At 38.2% G+C, this 20,713-nt stretch overlaps 2 long non-coding RNA genes, 3 other non-coding genes and 1 pseudogene across 5 annotated transcripts; 1 reads left to right on the top strand and 5 right to left on the bottom strand.

Moving 5' to 3' along the window:
• Positions 1-20,713, bottom strand: part of LOC134326295 (zinc finger protein 850-like) — a 122,960-nt pseudogene that overhangs the window by 80,197 nt on the left and 22,050 nt on the right.
• On the bottom strand, positions 10,290-10,920 carry LOC134326023 (uncharacterized). Its single transcript, XR_010014454.1, has 2 exons — positions 10,771-10,920; positions 10,290-10,676 (listed from the first exon to the last, which is right to left on the bottom strand). It is a non-coding gene; the product is annotated as an uncharacterized LOC134326023 (long non-coding RNA).
• LOC134326030 (uncharacterized) lies at positions 12,803-13,810 on the bottom strand. Its single transcript, XR_010014462.1, has 3 exons — positions 13,724-13,810; positions 12,923-12,985; positions 12,803-12,826 (listed from the first exon to the last, which is right to left on the bottom strand). It is a non-coding gene; the product is annotated as an uncharacterized LOC134326030 (long non-coding RNA).
• trnas-uga (transfer RNA serine (anticodon UGA)) lies at positions 14,353-14,434 on the bottom strand. Its single transcript has one exon. It is a non-coding gene; the product is annotated as a tRNA-Ser (tRNA).
• trnas-uga (transfer RNA serine (anticodon UGA)) lies at positions 15,369-15,450 on the bottom strand. The gene has a single exon. It is a non-coding gene; the product is annotated as a tRNA-Ser (tRNA).
• trnas-uga (transfer RNA serine (anticodon UGA)) lies at positions 15,685-15,766 on the top strand. Its single transcript has one exon. It is a non-coding gene; the product is annotated as a tRNA-Ser (tRNA).

Below are 20,713 nucleotides of genomic sequence, written 5' to 3'. Positions count from 1 at the left end.
CCATGCTTTTGGGGCCCCTAGCCATGCTTTTGGGCCCTAGCCAAATTACTTTTCTGTTATAGTTGACTCCACTCCAGACCTTGCTCATGTGGACCAACTTACTTTAATTTTCAGGTTTGTTAATAATGACGGACATGTAGTTGAGCGTTTTCTAGCTTTTGAGCCTATTGAAAACCATAGTGGGGACAGTTTGGCAGAGTGTGTCGTTGCTATGGTGGAGAATCTGGGCCTAGACTTATCCAACTGTAGGGGCCAGTCATATGATAATGCAAGTAACATGTGGGGAAAGTACAATGGAGTCCAAGCTCATCTTAAACAAAGAAACCCTTTGATTTGTTATGTCCCCTGTGCAGCACATTCACTGAATTTAGTTGGTGTCAATGCTGTTGACAGTAGCCCAGAAGCTGGACGTTTTTTTGACTTTGTACAGGCCAGTGATAGCTCAGTGGTTAAGGTACTGGACTAGTAAACAGAAGGTTGCCGGTTCAAGCCCCGCCACCACCAAGTTGCCACTGTTGGGTCCCTGAGCAAGGCCCTTAACCCTCAATTGCTCATCGTGTTCCGCTCATTGTGTAAGTCGCTTTGGATAAAAGCGTCTGCTAAATGCTGAAAATGTAAATGTAAATGTAAATGTACACATTTTGTGCATCATCAACACACAGGTGAGGAAAGGTTTTCCGTGATACTGATATCAAACTCACACTGAAATCACTGTCAGGTACTCGATGGAGCGCACGAGCTGAGTCAACTAAGGCTCTTTGGAAATATTATGCACAACTGAGAGAGGCATTGAATGATATGTCTAAAGATATGGAGGAGAAATGTGTAACTCGAAGTGAAGCCTCTGCACTCTGTGACAAATTGGACACGTTGGAGATGGCCTTCATGGCATACTTCTGGGACACAATACTACAGAGGTTCCAAGCCACAAGCCTGCAGCTGCAGAAGCATGATATTGACATGTGTACAGCTACACAACTTCTCTTGTCTTTACGAGACTTTGTAGCAGCACAGAGAGATAACTTTGAGGTGTTTGAAGGGGCAGCTTTAAATGTCACCACTGCTGTCTCCCAAGAGTACAGGCATGACCTCCAGCGTACAAAGAAGCGCAAAATTATGTCTGATGATAGTGCAGAGCCAGGTGTAGCATTTAACGGAAAGGACAAGTTTCGGATCGAAACTTTCAATGTTGTCATTGACAAACTTGTGTCCTGTCTCAACCACAGTTTGAATGCATACACACACTTAACTGAGCTATTTGATGTTCTTTTCATGCCTGACAATATGTCCAACAGTGAGCTCACTTTAAAGGCTAACTCACTCGCTGCAGCATATCCTTTAGATCTGAACATGAGCCTGGCAGATGAATTGATACAATACAAATCATTCATAACAGAAAAAGAAAAATGTCCTAGTAAAATGCTCAAAACCATGATAAATTTGAATTTACAGTCAACCTTTCCAAATGTCTACATAGCACTTAGACTTTTTTTGACTGTGCCTATCACAAATTGTGAAGGGGAGCGTTCATTCTCCAAACTGGCTCGTATTAAGAATGAACTCAGGATTAGGATGCGCCAAAACCGCCTGAACTCACTGTCACTTCTGGCCATTGAATCAGATTTGGTCAGACAGCTTAATTTTGATGAATTAGTGGATGACTTTGCAAGAAAGAAGAGTAGAAAGAAACTTGTGTTAGGGTTAGTTATTGACAGGTTGTTTAATGTATTAATTTATTTATGTTTTTGGTGGGGGGTGTGTGAGGGCGCGCGTGGTGGGGGTGTGGGGGGGGGGGGGGGGCCCGGGGTGTAACTCACTCAGGATGGTAATGAACAGTGACCCGGTCCAGGTCGAGGTGAGCCGGTATCTGCGTGAACTTACAGAATGTTTGTCGCCCTCACTCTCCTCGTTCCCCGAATCTTTCTGGTTTCTCTCCTCGGCTCTGACGTCTTCATCTCCGTAACTGGCTGACACCAGACCACCCAGAACTTCTGCAGAACACAAACCAGTAACACCAGTCAGTTCTTACTTATGATCCTACACGTGTCTGATATTAAACACAACGACTCAAAAATCTACAGAAGTGCAATAAAATAAAGAGTGGAGAGGTCAGCTCCATTTAGTTCTGTTCTGTTTACATCAGTTCTGTTCAGCTCTGTTTTCTCAGCACTGTTCTGTTCTTCTAATCAGTTCTGTTCTGTTTAACTCTGTTCTGTCCAGGCCAGTTCTGTTCAGTTCTGTGTAGTTCTGCTCAGCTCTGTTCTGTTTAGGTCAGCTCGGTTCTGTTCTGTCCAGGTCAGTTCTGTAATGTTCTGTTCAACTCTGTTCTTTTTTCTGTTCTGTTTAACTCTGTTCTGTTCACCTCTGTTTTCTCAGCACTGTTCTGTTCTTCTCATCAGTTTTGTTGTGTTTAACTCTGTTCTGTTCTGTTCCGTTTAGGTCAGCTCGGTTCTGTTCTTATCAGTGGTGTTCAGTTATTTTTTTCTGTTCTGTTCAGGTCAGCTTTATTCTGTTCAGATTTGTGCTGTGCTTATCATCAGTTCTTTTTTTTTTTTTCTTTTTTTTTTCCATTCTGTTCAGCTGTTCTTTTCAGCTCTGTTCTGTTTAACTCTGTTCTTTTCTGTTCTGTTCAGACATAGCCAGTCATGTCTGTATGTAGAAGCCAGACAGGCTGATAGCACAGCTGGGGATTTGAACGCTGTATCGCAGCAGTATTGGGCTGGCGTTATTTACCACTGCACCATCCAGGCTCCTTGTTAGATTATATTTCTGCACAGCATTGTATTTTTATTACAATAGGCGTAGGCCCTGGGTCCTGGGGCTCAATGTGACCTGTGATTTCAGTCATTTCATTTGTTCTTTTTCTCTTTGACTAATTTTCACAGATCTGAGCAGGACTGATTACAGCCGGTGATGTCTCAGTGCCCATATAAACAGGGCTAGTTTGACCTCACATCTCCAGGCACATGGAACAGTGGTCTCTTACCAAGATCAGAAAGAAAACTTGAACTGTCACCTCCTGCTGAGAGGAAATTCATCCTTAAAGGCTGCAGTACAGAAAGAGGTCTAAAGAAACATTATTAATACATTAAACGCTATTTTTGTGTAAATTCCGCAGGTTCTTCTTAACATTTCATACTAAAAGATCAGTAAGAACTGAACACTTTACCCTGCTGCTGCTTTACTGATCAGTACATCACACCAGCACACGCATAAATAATTATTTAAACAATAAAAAAAGATCCGTTTTATACCCTGTAGTAAATATAAAATGAATTTTAATTTAACAATAAACACAGACTGTGTGGAACACTGTTAGCTACCTGAGGCTAACCACAGCATCTACAGACATCATTAGAAGTGGTGTTTCTAATTATTAAAGCGGATTAAACAGCATCAGACCTTTTCTAACATTAATAATAAATATCAAACATAAGCATTATACCGTTCTGATCAGTTTCAGGATCTGAATCCTGTTAAAATAAGGCTTTTATGGAATATTCTCCACCAGTTGAGCTCGGTTGAGCCCAGGAGAAGACAAAGGCACAGAGACAGACACAGCTGAGCACCAAAAATCTTCTGACTTTATTTGGGGAATAAACAAGAATAAATAGCTAAGGAAAAGGGGGTGTTGGTAGACAATAAAAGCAGGCAGCTGTTGTACAAGGTGTGAATACTTTCAGGATGTGGAAGTAACATTTTTAGTTTTGGGTTCCCCTCTTGCTTCTTTCCAGAGTAGAAGGGGAGTTGAAATTCCATTGGTTACTGTTTTGGACACTTCTTGACTCGTGAAGCATGAATCCAGTGTGGCTGGGAATCCGTGAGGATGCCTGTGCAGGTGAAAGCCAGGACAGTAGTCGGGGGTCCGTACGCTGCCTCGCCAACCTTCCTGGGTTTCAGAGATTTTACTAGCACTGTCTCACCAGGCTCAAACGGATGAGTAGGGAGCTCTGCAGGTAATGGGAGAGACAGAGACACTTTAGATTGTATTTCAACAAGCTTATCCACAAGTTTCGCTGCATAATCAGATGTTAGCATCTCCAAATCACCAGAAGAGTGTAAGTGGTTAGTTTTGTTAGTATTGTTAGTCCTCACCAACATAGGACACGGGTATGGCTTGCCAAAAATTACCTCAAATGGAGAGAGCCTTGTGGTGGCACTAGGGGACATCCTGATTTCCGCTAGTACCGCTGGTAGTAATTTAACCCAATTGTTCTTACCTGTTTCCAGCATGGCTTTGGCTTTCTGTCTTTCAGAGTTCGGTTCATCCTTTCAACAACACCTGAGGACTGTGGGTGGTACGGTATATGAAAGTGCCAGTTGATCTGTAGGTACTTACAAAGTTTGTTCGTAAGCCTTGAAACAAAACTTGGACCTTGATCGCTGTCTATAGAGATAGGTAAACCATATCTAGGGAATATCTCTTGAGACAAGATCTTTACCACAGTGGACGCCTTTTCATTGGCTGTAGGGAATGCCTCTACCCACTTGGAGAATCGATCTACTACCACTAACATATATTTCAACTTACCACACGGGGGCATGTGTGTGAAATCCACCTGAAGGTGTGTGAAAGGCTGGTCTGGAACAGGAAGAGCATCATGTTTAGCGTTCGCTGTTGTGTTGTTTACACGTGCGCAGGTTAAACATGTATCCAGTAAGATTTTTGTTGACAAACCGACTTTGTGTATACAGAAATGTTTGTTTAACAGTTCTACCACTCCCCTCTTTGCAATGTGGGACACACCGTGAAAGTGTCTCACAAGAAAGGGTAGAACAGACTTTGGCAAAGCGACGCGTCCTGAGGGGTCACGAATGATATTATCTGGACTAGGAGAGCAGGACTGTTCAAGCACACCATTGTTTTTCTTGTGAAATTCTCAATAAGTTTGATGTGTCACATGACCCTCTTCCCATTGAAAAAACTAAAGTTGGCTCCAAAATGGCCGACTTCAAAATGGCCGCCATGGTCACCACCCATCTTGAAAAGTTTTCCCCCTCCCATATACTAATGTGCCACAAACAGGAAGTTAATATCACCAACCATTCCCATTTTATTTAGGTGTATCCATATAAATGGCCCACCCTGTATTTGTGAGAAAATCTGACAAAAGTGACACGAGCGCCAGACCAGTGCAGCCAAAAGTCACGTGATTCACGAACGGCATTTGCAGAACAGCGTTTGTATTTGTAAAACGTGTTCTATTTGTTTGTGAAGTGCAGTGTATTAGAAAACTGCTGTGCATTTATTTGAAAGTCACATTTGCATTTGCAACAGTGGCGTTTTGTATTTGTAAATCACATTGTGTGTGTTAAATAGTCGTGTTTTCTATATGAAGATCGTGTTGTGTTTGTTTACAAATAGCGTTTTTTATTTGTACATCGTGTTGTGTTTGTTTGCAAATCATATCATATTTACAGAATATGTTCTGTTTATTTGTGAAGTTTTGGCACTAAATTAGCTCCATATATCTGCATTTACAATCTGACTAGTAAAAGAACAATTCAAGATATCTTCAATTACATTTTGACGGGTCAGAATGGCGTCCAAGATATCTCAAATGACGTCACTGGATTCGTCATCTGAAGGGTCACACATCCGCAATTACAATTCAAGATATCTCTAACGTAATTATGACTAGTCAAAATGACATTTTCAGATATCTGAATTATAGAAATTACGTGCATTAGGCCCCTTTGTGATGCCACTGAGCCGTCCAAACTGTTGCCTGTGGAATTTTGGGATTGGGACTGCGGTAAAGTTAGTTTAAGGCTACATATTACAAAACCTATTTGATAATAATTTTAAGATTACATATATTTATTTAAAGAAAAATTCAAATGAAACCGCTGATCGAGCTCCCACTTCAGCTAACGCGTTAGTGAGCTTCATAAAACTAAGAGAGAAACGTAGAAAACATTTACTCTGCACTTACTACAGAGAAATAAATCCATTCAAGTCTTGTAATGTATTGATGAATTAATGTCAAACTATTTTTATACAAACACATCAATGTTTTTCATCTACTACAAACCCTACATATATTTTTAAAAGTTAATATTTATTTTGTATTAATTTTAAATGAAGGTCAGTAAAACTGTGATAATTTTATATTGGAGATGAATAAATCTAAAATTTCTCAATAATTTTTTGGCATTATTATATGCAATCAATCAATGTTCCTCACCTACTACAAACCTTGTTTTTATATTGTTATTTATTTTATAATAAATGTATATTAAAGATAAATAAATCTATTAAAGTCTGATTTGGTTTGATGAATTAATGTCAAACTGTTTTGATAAACACATATTAATGTCCCTCACATCCTACAAACACTGTTTTATAGAAACATTTTTTTTTTTTTTTTTATAATTAGGATCAGTAAATCCATAATAAGTGTATATTTACATTTACCAGATGCTTTTATACAAAGCGACTTACACAATGAGCAATTGAGGGTAAAGGGCCTTGCTCAGGGACCCAACAGGGGCAACTTGGTGGTGGCAGGGCTTGAACTGGCAACCTTCTGTTTACTAGTCCAGTACCTTAACCACTGAGCTATCACTGCCCTTGTATATTAGAGATACATCTATTAAACTCTGATATGGTTTAAATTAATACAGTCAAACTATTTTTGATAAACACATATTAATGTCCCTCACATCCTACAAACCTTAATTTTAGAAATCAATTTGGTTAAAACATTTCAGCCTCAATAAGTTATGTGAACTCATTTCTTCTTTTCAACTCAAATTGTCATGACAAGTTTTGGATTTTGAACTCAGAAAATATAAGTTTTCAGAAAATATAACGTAAAATAATCAGTTGTCTTGACTACTTGTGAGTTTTTCTATGTTGTCAATGTTCATTTAACTCATGTCTGTAAGTTATCAGTTAAAAAGAAAAAAAGGGGATATAGTGGGTGATTCCTATAGGTGGGACCATTTTTGAGTTAGACAGAACAATAATATTTTTTAAAACCTTTAAACCATGGGAGCATGGTTCTAACCAATTTTTTTTTCACAGACGGAAAGCCATTAATATTAATACTGATAAAAACAAGAATAACACACGTTATACGATAGTGGACTACTTTCAGCGGCGGAGGGACACACCTGACTCTGGACTACAGTTTGAGGCAAATTGAGTGCGGATTGATACACCGAGTGGAGTTTGGCAAGTTGGAGCGTTTACTACTGAAAGCATTAATGGCGGGAAGCAGGTGAGTTTATCAATGTTTTAAATCTGTGTGATAAAAAGTGAAATTGTGTACGCCGACCATTAAATGTGACAGAACTGACGGATTTACTCGTTTCGATATATTTGCCGAGGCCATGAACGCTTAACATTAGGTTAACAGTTAGCTACTACACCACTTGGGTCCATGGCAGATATTTTAAACAATGGTTGTGTTGGTTTGTGCTGTAATGCGTATAACGGAACATTAACAATAAACTTTGGTTTGCTTTTAAAAGAAACGTCTGCATGCGTGCTCGGGTAAGCTAATAGTGGTAAAGGTTATGTTAACTAGCTGGCTAATTCGTTAGCCATCCAGTTTCAAAGGTAAATAACGACTTATTTTTGTGCGTTTTTACACTGTGTTGATCTGCTGAGTGTTAAATAATTTGTATTTCTTTTTAAAGTTGTAATTGGGTTTAATTGACCTGTGTAGGGATGAATGAAGAGAGCTAAATATCTCACTATTCAGATAATAATTTTATTCACATACATGTTTGAGAACACAATTCAGCAGTCTTGTTTTTTCTCTCTGCAGAGTTCTGAAGATCCCTTTCATGAAGTGGAAATGGCCAAGGAAGAATACTACAGCACTACAAAGAGCAGATTTATTCCTAAACAACATTTATGGAACCTGTTTGCAATAAATGTGTTCAGAAGTGGCATTGGTTTTATTTTGGGTACACATTGCCTTTTTAAAAGATGTACCAAGAGCCAAGGTGAAAACATATGAAATATTTTTTGTTTAAATAAATGTTATTTATAAACAGAAGTTGTAAGTTGATTCATTATAAAGTTTAAAGAAACTGGGAAACATTTATTAGTCAAGTCTAGAAATGATGAACATAAGCACTGTTAACTTTAGACAATAAGTTATGTGAATATAGCTGAAGTTTTATTAACTTAAAAGTGTGTGTTAAAATAGTGAGGAATTGTACTTTTATTTGACTAGATAGCTCATTTTCTAAAATGAATAAAATAAACATAGTAAGTTATTTTGACTCAGTGCATCAAGTTGAAACAATAAATACTCATTAGTTAAACAACTTTTTAACTTCTTGAGTTGTTAACAGTTTTCTTCAAGTTGAGTTTACTCAGCTTTTTAAGGCAGCAGGTGAACTTAAGTTTCTGGGTTTAACCAACGTGAAATGTTTTACAGTATACTTGAACAATACAAAGATTGAAAGTACAGATCTCTATTAACAAAACATCATGTGTATTAGCCAAGTACATACAGAACGTAATAAATGCTCAACATATTCACTCAATATGTAACTTTAAACTCAACTTTGACTTTAAACAACTGTTATTGTACATATTTGCACATAAGAATGAAATATCTTTTGTGTTGTTGTGATGTTAAGGTCGCAGATGGTTATTTAAAAATGATTGGCATCTTTAGCTGGATGAAGGCAGGTATAAACCAGGTTAAATAAAACCTTAACACACAGCATTATTAGATCATGTACTCAAATGAAACATGTATCTTTGTCTTTTTAAGAACAGGGGTCACTAGCCTATTTGAAGAACAATGGATCACCTAATATGTGTGTATACATACTGTACATATACTTTACAGCATAAAACAGACTTGTTGTACAGTTAGTCATTGTGTAACACTGTTAAACGTTGTTCATGTTTATGTATAAATAACTTTAGCGCCATCTTTTGATCATATTCCGCAATCACGCAATCACAATCACCTTTTCCTGTGAGGATGATCCCCAGCAGACTGACCGAGCACTGCAGGGGGTCAGATAAGCAATAAGCAGAGCTCCCATGCAGGGGCAGGGAAAGATTCTATTTTATTTTGGTAGTTTAGTTTCTAACTGCAGTTTGAAATGTTGGAAGGGGTGTCCCAATGTCCCCGTCCCTAGGTCCCCATGTCCAGTCTGGTTTGGCTGACAGTAGATGAGGTGTGTACATTACTAGATGATGGTGACTGCAGTGTTGAGTAGCGAGGATAAATATCAACAGGATAGTGAGAGGAGTGACAGGGAGCCAAGTCATTTCCATTTCCATTTTTTTTTATTTTGTGGATTTGGCCCTTGTGAATGCGTGGATTGAGCAGATCTGGGATTGTAAACACTTTGTTGGATTTGTGTGTTTATGTTGGGAATGTTTGGTTTTCAGTGGGTCAGAAACAGTGATGCTGAGGTTGCAGCTCCACTTCAAATCATTTAATTTGAATAATTTAGATATAATTCATTTTTAAAATATTGAAATAAAAGAAAGGTTTGTGGATAGTTTAAAACCCGTATTGACAAACTAAATATTCAGATTTGTGTTCCTTGTTTTTAAAATATATCTATAAAAGGAAAGTTTGTTTATAAGAACACAGCTGAATGTTTTAATTCAAAAGTTTGAGTTTAATTTTTAAAGTTTGAGTTTTACAATTTTTACAAGTTTACAATTTTAACTTGTGTAAACTAGTATATGCTATATAATGTAATAATGGTAATAAAAATAAGTTAATTTTTTCTTCATTCCAAATGTTTAGTTATTAATCTGTAATAAATAAATGAATATTTACCAAAATAAGGTTTGTAGTAGGTGAGGACCATTGATTGATTGTATATAAAAATAAATAATGTAATTTTTCGAGACATTGATCCTTATTTAAAACAATGTTAATAAATACAAACTTCTTTGTAGGGGGTAAAAAGTGTTTTTTAGTTTGACATTAATGCATCAAACTGTAGCAGACTTTAATAGGTTGATTTGTCTGAATAAATGCACAATAAATGTTTTCTACGTTTTTCTGTTAGTTTTAGAGATACGTCATTTCCATTTTTTTCCATTTTGTGGATTTGGCCCTTGTGAATGCATGGATTTTGAGTAGATCTTGTGTAAGAATTTGTAAAAGAAGTCGTATGTGTTTTGTGTTTGGTCCAGCACTAATATAGATCTGATCTGAATATTAAAATAACTTCACTGAGCAAACAAATGATGCTATTTTTCCCAACAACAGCACTAATGAAATACCAAGCTTGTAGTTTAATAAGTTCATATAAAACACTGAAATATAAAAATACAACAAACGCTGCACTTAAGCTTTAGTCAATTTTATTTAAGGATTAGTAATCAGAAGGTTGTTGGTTCAAGCCCCGTTGCTGCAAAGTTGCCACATTTTGGCCCCTGAGCAAGGACTTGAACACACATTTCTTTTGAACTGAATTTCTTTTGTTTCACTGACCGGTGACGTTATCGGTAACAGCCAGTGTATCACTGGTACCGGTCAGTGCGTTGTGGATGTTGTGACCCAGGCTAACTAAAGCTGGTCCTGCCCGGCCTACAAACTTGAAGAGTCGTACAAACGGATCAAATGTGATCATGAGACCAGCTGTAATTTCAGTACGAGTCCAGTACTGTGGTCTGTTGTTTTCATTACTGAACTCAAAACTGAGCTCAAATAAGGTGTACGCTCCGTGGGGCCCTAAAAAAAAAGCAGAACCATTATTAGTATTATTATCATCACTTTCTATAGTCACTATATATCATATATACATTTACTCTCCACACACACTTACTCTGACCCAGGGTTTGTACCGGCGTCTGTTCCACTATGCTCCCGTCCTCAGACACGGTTTGTACTTCTGTTTTAGTTGTTTAACAGAAGGAGGAACATCATTCCCAACAGAAGTTGATAGATGAATGATGAATGATGAAGCAGACACACACACAGCTCACCAGCCATGCAGCATATCAGCAGCTCATGTGTGGATTTAAGCTCTACACACCGAACACCCTGTAACTGCTCTTATCAGTTCAATACAGCATCATTTCTGTGTATCCTCAGTAACAGGGTTAGGCTGGTAAAGTCGCACCTATCAAAAATATAACGGGTCTTACACCAGCATAGGAACAAACCAGCTACATCTCACAATCACATTTATGCTGTCCGTTTTACTTCAATAATTACTCAAACAATAATTAACATAAAAAAAATCACACTATTTCATAATGCTTTGCTATCGTTGCAAAATGAAAGCCAACCGTAAACAGCAGAACCGCGACCCAGATCAGTCACACAGCAACAGAAAATCATAAGCACTTATGTGCTTACCTGATCTATATCCATGTGTTGTTCCATTAGGGATATAATCCACAAGACCATCCTGTATGTTTCCAGATTATATAAATCCATCCCCAACTGTTTTATCCTCCTAACTAATGTAAACTATTGTAGATCATTTATTCTCTCGGCCAGTGTTGCCAACTCCTCAGTAAGGAAAGTAGCTATTGGCTGTCCTAAAAGTCGCTAAATGACGTCATCACCTAATTTGCATAAGGTCAATTTGCATGTAATTGACGCTGTAGAAGAGAGGAATAACATCGTGGGAGAGACAAAAAGTGGGTAAAAACAACCTAAATATGTTTAGAACTACAAATGAACATTCTTCTGTTGATTTGTGGTTTGTTTTTGTTTTTTAAGACAACATTGAGCTACTCTGGGCAGGGTTACCAGATTGCGACAGTAATTTTCAGCCAAAATGCATGAAAAAATGCCCAACACACAGGATAAGCAGATGATGTTTAGCATTTCACAAATAATAAACCAGTTAAACCATCATGACGTACAAATTAATATCTTAAAATGTACAGATCAGTAATTATACATATAAAGAACAAATTATTTTTGCTTGCATGTCTTTAAAACAATTTCCAACAAAACCCGCTATTCTGGTGGAAAACAGCCCAATCTGGCAACTCTGACTGTGATACTGACCGCCTGTGAGTGCTTTTGGGGGGGGGGGGGGGCGTTCACAGCAGCACCCGCTGCTCGGTGAGGACAGTAACTGCAGAACAATATGTGTTTTTACGTTCGAGTCTCCAAGTCTCCAGTAACACCAGAAAAAGTCGCTAGATTTGTCGCTAGTCGCTTTTTTGAAAAAAAGTCGCTAAAGGGGTCTGAAAAGTCGCTAAATATAGCGACAAAGTCGCTAAGTTGGCAACACTGCTCTCGGCTTTCCAGGTAAAAAGCTTAAATTGGTGATTCGTTCACTAAACTGTCATTTATACAACAACCAATAAAGAAAGAGATTGAAATTCCGCCCAGAATGTGAATTCTGAAGCTCTGATTGCTTTATACATCTGAATCTCTTCACCAAATGAACCGATTCATGGAGTTGTTTATGCACAACATCATAATGAAACAGAGTGAGTCGTTTCTGACTCGTTAACTCAGTGATTCAGTTCGCAGCCACAAATGCGTAAATGCTCCGCAGGATCGAACAGCCTAACGGGCCGGTTTCATGTCCACTTCTTTACAGGTTGTAAAATCTACTAAAAAAAAGTACAAGTACACAAAAAACTCCTCAATTACAGTAACGCGAGTAAATGTCATTCCTTACTTTCCACCTCTGGGTTTGGGTCACAGTGTTACCCACTGATCCACCATGTGGCCCATACAGCTCAAATAATGGTGTCATTTTTAAACTCATTTATTAACAACATCAATAATAATAATAATAATAATTATAATAACACATTCTGAGTCTCTGGAGGATGAGTGTCTACATGTTTATGTAGTTTGGGTGTGATTTGTTAAATCATCTACTGTCACACTGCACCTGAAATAAACAGCTAACAATGCTACAAATCAGTAAATAATGTTCACAAGAACTTTTAAATAAAAAAGTTAAATGAGATGAAATCTGTAGAGCTGCTCTAAACATCTACCATTTCAGCCCCGCTGTCATGAAGTTCCCTCAGCTTCCTAATTCCTATTCATTCATGGAGACACTGGCACAAGATACAAACTGGTTTAACTAAATGTGAACTAGTTTAAATTGTTCAGTAACAATAATACCTCCAGTTACGTTCTATGTATATATTTTACCACTCTTAGAGGCTTCCAGGTTACAGTTTTCCATCTACATTAACAATACAAACATTAAAATTACAGATCTGTATTAACAAAACTTCTTGTGTTTTAGCCAACTTCTGTGCACTGATAAAAATAGATAATTCCATAGATAGTAAATACGCTATATGTGCATGCACAGTAGTGTAGGTTAGCTGTACGTTCATTAAATATACATTTAATGAAATGTATTTAATAATACAGATAAATAAAGCTCATCATGTATAACACAGACTGGTGAGTATAGAAACATAATTGTGTACATCAGGTTTGGATCCTGATTTGAAACAGTGGTTAATAGAAGTGCTTCAAAATATTTATCATATTTTGTCTGATTATCTGATTTAATATTAAAGGCTTGATTATTCAGGACTAGTTAGATTTCTGTAGCAGGATTAGTTTATTTCTGTTGCGAGTGTTTTGTCTGTAGCTCAGTAGGCAGAGCTCTGGGCTGTCAATTCCCAGTTGTGTATAGCAGAAATTGTTGGACCCTTGAGCATGGCTTTAACTCTCAAAGCTCTGACCCCAGCTTCTAAACAGACTAGCTGGAACATGTTGAGTAGTTTACTAACGTACACTCATTATAAACGTACACTCATTTGTGTGCATGTGTGTACCTGTACTCTGTGCTGTTGTACTTTTGATGATCCACCTGACCAGGCAGCAGTTCAGTATTGGTGAGAATGAAAGGCGTGGCTTGATGATGCGGAGATCAGCGCTGCTTCCTACCTGTGCCAGTGTCTGCCCGTCAGTACCAGAGTGTAAAACAGCGCCTACACACTTCTGACCCACAGCCTGAGAGAAAGAGAGAGGGAGGAGATGATGATGGTGTCAATGAAGCGGAAAAGTCGGACTAGTTTAATTAGTCTAGGTTCCGTTTATAGATCTGGTAGATGGTGTTCGGGGCATTGATGGTGTTTGTGGGGTTGTTGGTGGTGCTGGTGGTGTTTATGACTCTCACTGTGGTTCAGTAGAGTTGGAAAAAAGGACAGAATCACAAATTCTGCTCTCTACCAGAAAATCCTGAGGTAAAGCGTTGCGTAATGTGATTTTATTGTGAACAGGATTTGACCCTAAACAGGGAGAAAGTTCAGTAGGATTCTTGTGGGACACAAAGAGGAAGGTTCACTTTATTTTCTGATATAAATATGTTACATTCATTATTATAATCTGAACACAATTATAAATTTTTATCAGTGTTAAATCTACAATTTGAAGGTGTGGCTCCTTAATTAAAGGTCCAGGCCGCTGTGAGCAGGGTTCAAACCTGCGCGGGGAGACCCCATTGGATTTCAAGTCCAACGCCTTAACCTCTCGGCCATCACAGCTGTATAAGGAATGATTCTTAGCTGTTTCCTGTACTGGGGTTTCCTAAATTCTGTTTTTTTTAACAATAATTTACATTATGAGACAGGATATAAACAGAATATAAAGAACATCAGACCAGCACGCCCACTTTAAAGTTAAATAATAATATAAGATTGTAATAAATGATAAAATTAGTTTAAAATCAGTTTTCTTACCTTCCGATCTTTTGCTCTTGCTGCTTTTTCTTGTTTGCATGTTTCCATGGTCTCCAGTCTGTGTGAAAGCCGCTGAGACGTTCCTCCAGTGTCGCAGTGCAGCTCAGTGATGTTGTGAAGCCGAGAGAGAAGAAAGGACAGAGCGAACCCGAGAGGGGACGAAGAGCCCGAACATCTCACGTGTCCTTCAGAGTAAGTCGTCCTATAGATCCGCTCACTACACAACAACTACGCAAACAATGAAGGTGCACAGAGACTGTTATAAAACTTTATTCATTCTTAAAATATCAATCTGTGTTTCTCTGGGATTTCAATCTTCCACCCAGTGACACTGAATTAGCAAAAAGCACAAACGTTTCATTTTACTTCAAACTGAGGTAAATAATAAACTCACAGCAGCAACAGTGAAACGTGGTGGTGGTAGTGTGATGATGTGGATGCTTTGCAGCTTCAGGGCCTGAGTGATATTACAGAACCATAAATTCTGCTCTCTATCTGAAAATCCTGATATATATATATATAAAGTTAATAAAATTAACACACTGTGGTTTGTGGTTTCAGTTAATTAAATTGAACAGAACCACAGATTCTGCTCTCAACCAGAAAATCCTGAGGTAAATATTGTGATGTTACGTATAGGAGGATAACTAGTTTTACATTAATCATGATCTGATTGCAATCATACAACTTTATCAGTGTTTATCAGTATATACGTTAAGCTTTCATTAAAACTCATGATTGCTGTGAGCAGGACTTGAACCTGCGCAGGGAGACCCCATTGGATTTCAAGTACAACGCCTTAACCACTCGGCCATCACAGCTGTACGGAGGTTGTAGACCTGAAGGTGTCTGGTACTTCCTACATTAATCAATCAAATTTGGAGCATTTGTGGGTCCATCCATCCTTATACTGTAAGTTTCCCTGAAGCAGCAAAGCATCCCCACATCATCACACTACCACCACCACACTTCACTGTTAGTATGATAATCATATTGTTGTTGATGTTGTTGTTGAATTGGTTAAGTTTTTGTTAGAGAGCTCCTGTGTTCCTCAGGCTATGATGGCCGAGTGGTTAAAGCGTTGGACTTGATATCCAATGGGGTCTCCCCGTGCAGGTTTGAACCCTGCTCACAGCGCTGCTCTGTGCTTGTATTAAAACATAAATAAATACACACGTGAGCAGGGGCGGCTCGTTCATTAGGGCGATCGTGCGACGCACCACCAAAGTGCGAAAGGGAAGAAATGTTTCTATCACATTCAACCAGTGTTAAACTAGCTGTGACTGTTCTGGAGTCTGTTTTGTCTCTGAATATCGCAGTCAAATCAGTGTGGAGTTGTGTTCCGTACAGTACCGGCCCTTTCGGGGCGATCAGGCTCTAACTGAAAATCGCCCCAGATCGCTCTCATAGACTCTCATGTTAAAGCTCTTTTTTTTCGTATTGAGGGCGCTCTAATGCATTTTGAATGACTTCCGGAAGGGCTCGCACTTACGTGCCTGCGTCACACATAATCTTCCTTATTTGGAAACTAAACGTGGTGTTCCATATTTTTATCAATGGGAGATAAACGCTGCAGATTAGACTGAGACAGCGCGATTATGTATGAAACTGCTGCTACCGCGGGAATTAAAAGGGGTTCGGTTATTATTGTAAGTAGTGTTCACTTTTAGTCTTAGTAACGCCGTGTGTAGGGCGAAAGTAAAGTAACACAAGCAGGGCCAGCACTTTCCTCACTGCCCCCCTAAGCAATGCAGTCCAGAACCGGGGCTACATGTCTGTGTGAAGATGGATCATGTAAAAATGTTGTTTACACCATTGAGAAAATTTTTTACATGATGTTCTTTATGCATGTTGTTTTGCCTAAAATATGGTTTTGATTTGTTATTACAGTATAAAGAATGAAAATAATAAATGTTAAACAGCCTAAACAAAACTGTGTATGACCCGTTATATTTTTTATAGCCTACGGTTAGGGTTGCACAGTTCTGAAAGTTTGCAACCCTAGTTGGAGCAGCTAGCACCTAAAATAAAATGCTATCTGATGAAGACTATTAAATTGTTAGTGTGAAGGCTTTACTTAAAATTATCATATTATTATTGTTATTATTATTAGTTATTATTATTATTGTTATTATTGTTATTATTATTATTGTTATTATCTCCACGTTCAAAGTTATTTGTGAGGGCAAACTGACAGATGACTTAAGATGTTAATTATTTAAGCATTAATTTACCCATTGAACGGGTCACCTTGGCCATCATCGCAACAATTGCCCCCCCTGAGAGATTTGTCAGGAGCCGCCACTGCACGTGAGTGATCAAACTCATTCTTCATGGAGTTTGCACTGTAAAAAATGTGGTGTTGAAATTACTTAAAAAATTTAAGGCAATAGTTTGCATGGATCTTTTTGAGTTGAATTAACTTTCTGTTTTATTAAGTAAATGGAACCTATCTAAGCCACTTAAAATATACTTAAATACATTATCACAGTATAACTAAAATCACTACGTTGAGTCAACTTAAATATTTTTAAGTTGAATCTACTCAGGTTTTGTAATAAACACAACTAAATAAAGTCAAAATGAAGGACTACAAATTCAAGTTGTACCAACTCATTTTTTTAAGTTCTACCAACATAGAAAGATCCATGCAAACTATTGCCTTAATTTTTTTGCTTTTGTATTACTTAAAATATAAGCACACTTAACTACCACTCAAATACATCAATTTCCAGTCATCAAATACAATATCTGCATTTATTAAAAGTGCAAACAATTAACAAGCAGCAAAAGGGCTTGCATATATATATATATATATATATATACAGTGTATCACAAAAGTGAGTACACCCCTCACATTTCTGCAGATATTTAAGTATATCTTTTCATGGGACAACACTGACAAAATGACACTTTGACACAATGAAAAGTAGTCTGTGTGCAGCTTATATAACAGTGTAAATTTATTCTTCCCTCAAAATAACTCAATATACAGCCATTAATGTCTAAACCACCGGCAACAAAAGTGAGTACACCCCTTAGTGAAAGTTCCTGAAGTGTCAATATTTTGTGTGGCCACCATTATTTCCCAGAACTGCCTTAACTCTCCTGGGCATGGAGTTTACCAGAGCTTCACAGGTTGCCACTGGAATGCTTTTCCACTCCTCCATGACGACATCACGGAGCTGGCGGATATTCGAGACTTTGCGCTCCTCCACCTTCCGCTTGAGGATGCCCCAAAGATGTTCTATTGGGTTTAGGTCTGGAGACATGCTTGGCCAGTCCATCACCTTTACCCTCAGCCTCTTCAATAAAGCAGTGGTCGTCTTAGAGGTGTGTTTGGGGTCATTATCATGCTGGAACACTGCCCTGCGACCCAGTTTCCGGAGGGAGGGGATCATGCTCTGCTTCAGTATTTCACAGTACATATTGGAGTTCATGTGTCCCTCAATGAAATGTAACTCCCCAACACCTGCTGCACTCATGCAGCCCCAGATCATGGCATTCCCACCACCATGCTTGACTGTAGGCATGACACACTTATCTTTGTACTCCTCACCTGATTGCCGCCACACATGCTTGAGACCATCTGAACCAAATAAATTAATCTTGGTCTCATCAGACCATAGGACATGGTTCCAGTAATCCATGTCCTTTGTTGACATGTCTTCAGCAAACTGTTTGTGGGCTTTTTTGTGTAGAGACTTCAGAAGAGGCTTCCTTCTGGGGTGACAGCCATGCAGACCAATTTGATGTAGTGTGCGGCGTATGGTCTGAGCACTGACAGGCTGACCCCCCACCTTTTCAATCTCTGCAGCAATGCTGACAGCACTCCTGCGCCTATCTTTCAAAGACAGCAGTTGGATGTGACGCTGAGCACGTGCACTCAGCTTCTTTGGACGACCAACGCGAGGTCTGTTCTGAGTGGACCCTGCTCTTTTAAAACGCTGGATGATCTTGGCCACTGTGCTGCAGCTCAGTTTCAGGGTGTTGGCAATCTTCTTGTAGCCTTGGCCATCTTCATGTAGCACAACAATTCGTCTTTTAAGATCCTCAGAGAGTTCTTTGCCATGAGGTGCCATGTTGGAACTTTCAGTGACCAGTATGAGAGAGTGTGAGAGCTGTACTACTAAATTGAACACACATGCTCCCTATGCACACCTGAGACCTAGTAACACTAACAAATCACATGACATTTTGGAGGGAAAATGACAAGCAGTGCTCAATTTGGACATTTAGGGGTGTAGTCTCTTAGGGGTGTACTCACTTTTGTTGCCGGTGGTTTAGACATTAATGGCTGTATATTGAGTTATTTTGAGGGAAGAATAAATTTACACTGTTATATAAGCTGCACACAGACTACTTTTCATTGTGTCAAAGTGTCATTTTGTCAGTGTTGTCCCATGAAAAGATATACTTAAATATCTGCAGAAATGTGAGGGGTGTACTCACTTTTGTGATACACTGTATATATATATATATATATATATATAGTACAATCAAATAGTAATTGTAATTTTGTCCAACTTTAAATAGTGATTTGAGTGAACTAACAACCTAACTTAGCAAAGTAAGTTGCACAACTGCTTAAAAAGGTGAGGCAGCCGGTTGCCTTACATTTTCAAGTCAGATTAACCTTTAGATTTTTAAGGCTGACTAAACATTTTACTTTTAGTTTACTAAACTGTGTTTTTTTTAACTAAAAAAAAGCAGTTACTAAATGTTTTTTTTACAGGCAAAAGTTTTTTACATATCTGAACTGGCAGTTGGTAGCTCAGTGGTTAAGGTACTGGTCTAGTTGCTGGTTCAAGCGCCACCACAACTAAGTTGCCACTGTTGGGGCCCTGAGCAAGGCCCTTAAACCTCAATTGCTTGTATTGTATTCAGCCACAATTGTAAGTCTATCTGAGTAAAAACATCTGCAAAATGATGTTATGCTCTTAACAAGTAGCTATGAAAGAAATTTAAGACAATTTAAGAAAATGTTATTAAAACGTTTATTTGACTTTAACAACAGACATTTATTTTAAGCCATAAACCTGTGCCACTCCAGCAAAAGTATAATTAGCATCAATAAACAAACTAGTTTTCTAGTATAGTAAGCAGAGTCAGGATACAAACACGGCAATGGCCAGGAGCGCCCTTGGTAATGACACAATCTGTAATGTTTCAGTAGTACTTCTGGACTGGGATTGCATTGCATATTAATCTGCAATAAAAAACACAAACAATTTAAAAATAATATATTTACATTTAAACAATATGATGATTTAGCTCTCGTTTAATAATCAATTAAGACAAGCACAGTAAATCAGCTAAAGTTCAAGTATGTAAGCAAAATTCCAATAAATTAACAATAAGCATATTAATGTTTAAAAGTTTGCACCTATAGCTAACTATGAATACCATGAATAAGGCCCTACCTAATTCACAGTCGTGAAAATCACATCAAATGAGCCGCTTACTTACAATCATACCGCATCATAATTAAGTGTAACAGACTGTTTTGTAATGTGCTGTACCACAGACAAGTTTAGCTTATTAAGCTAACACAGTTAGCCCCAGGCCATTCAAACCAATGGGCATCATAACCTGCTAGCATGTCAGCTAACATCGCTCTCTGTGTACCGAAAATGGTTAAATTGTCACCGACAAGCCAAAATTTGCAAATAGATTACACTTGTGAACCTTTATATAAATTAACAATTTGAAAAGAACTCGCACTCGTCTGCCATACAATATTTGAAATTTTGGTTGAGAAAATACGTGAAACTAAAATGCTAGTAATTCCACTCGTTATTCAGTCAGTTCATTGTTTATGCATTTGTTAAGTTTTAAACATAACTTGTATTATGTTGAATAGCTGAATACCTACCTCAGGGCAGGTCAGGGCAAAATCCAAAACTTCAGGGTCGTCCTCGACCGTTACAACTCAGCTAGGAGAAGTGCGCATGCGCAGTCACAGAACGTAAAGCTTCTGATGCTCTTCTCTTCTTTGCTTCGTTCAGACAACTCAGATATTTTAGTCGGCTCAACTCAAAATTGGTATGATGTTGTACTAAAGCAAAAATTATGCGTTGAAAA

This window comes from Trichomycterus rosablanca, chromosome 14, assembly GCF_030014385.1.
Source record: "Trichomycterus rosablanca isolate fTriRos1 chromosome 14, fTriRos1.hap1, whole genome shotgun sequence".
Taxonomy (NCBI): domain Eukaryota; kingdom Metazoa; phylum Chordata; class Actinopteri; order Siluriformes; family Trichomycteridae; genus Trichomycterus; species Trichomycterus rosablanca.
The sequence above is the reverse complement of the archived record's forward strand: the minus strand, read 5'-3'. Positions and strand labels throughout refer to the sequence as shown.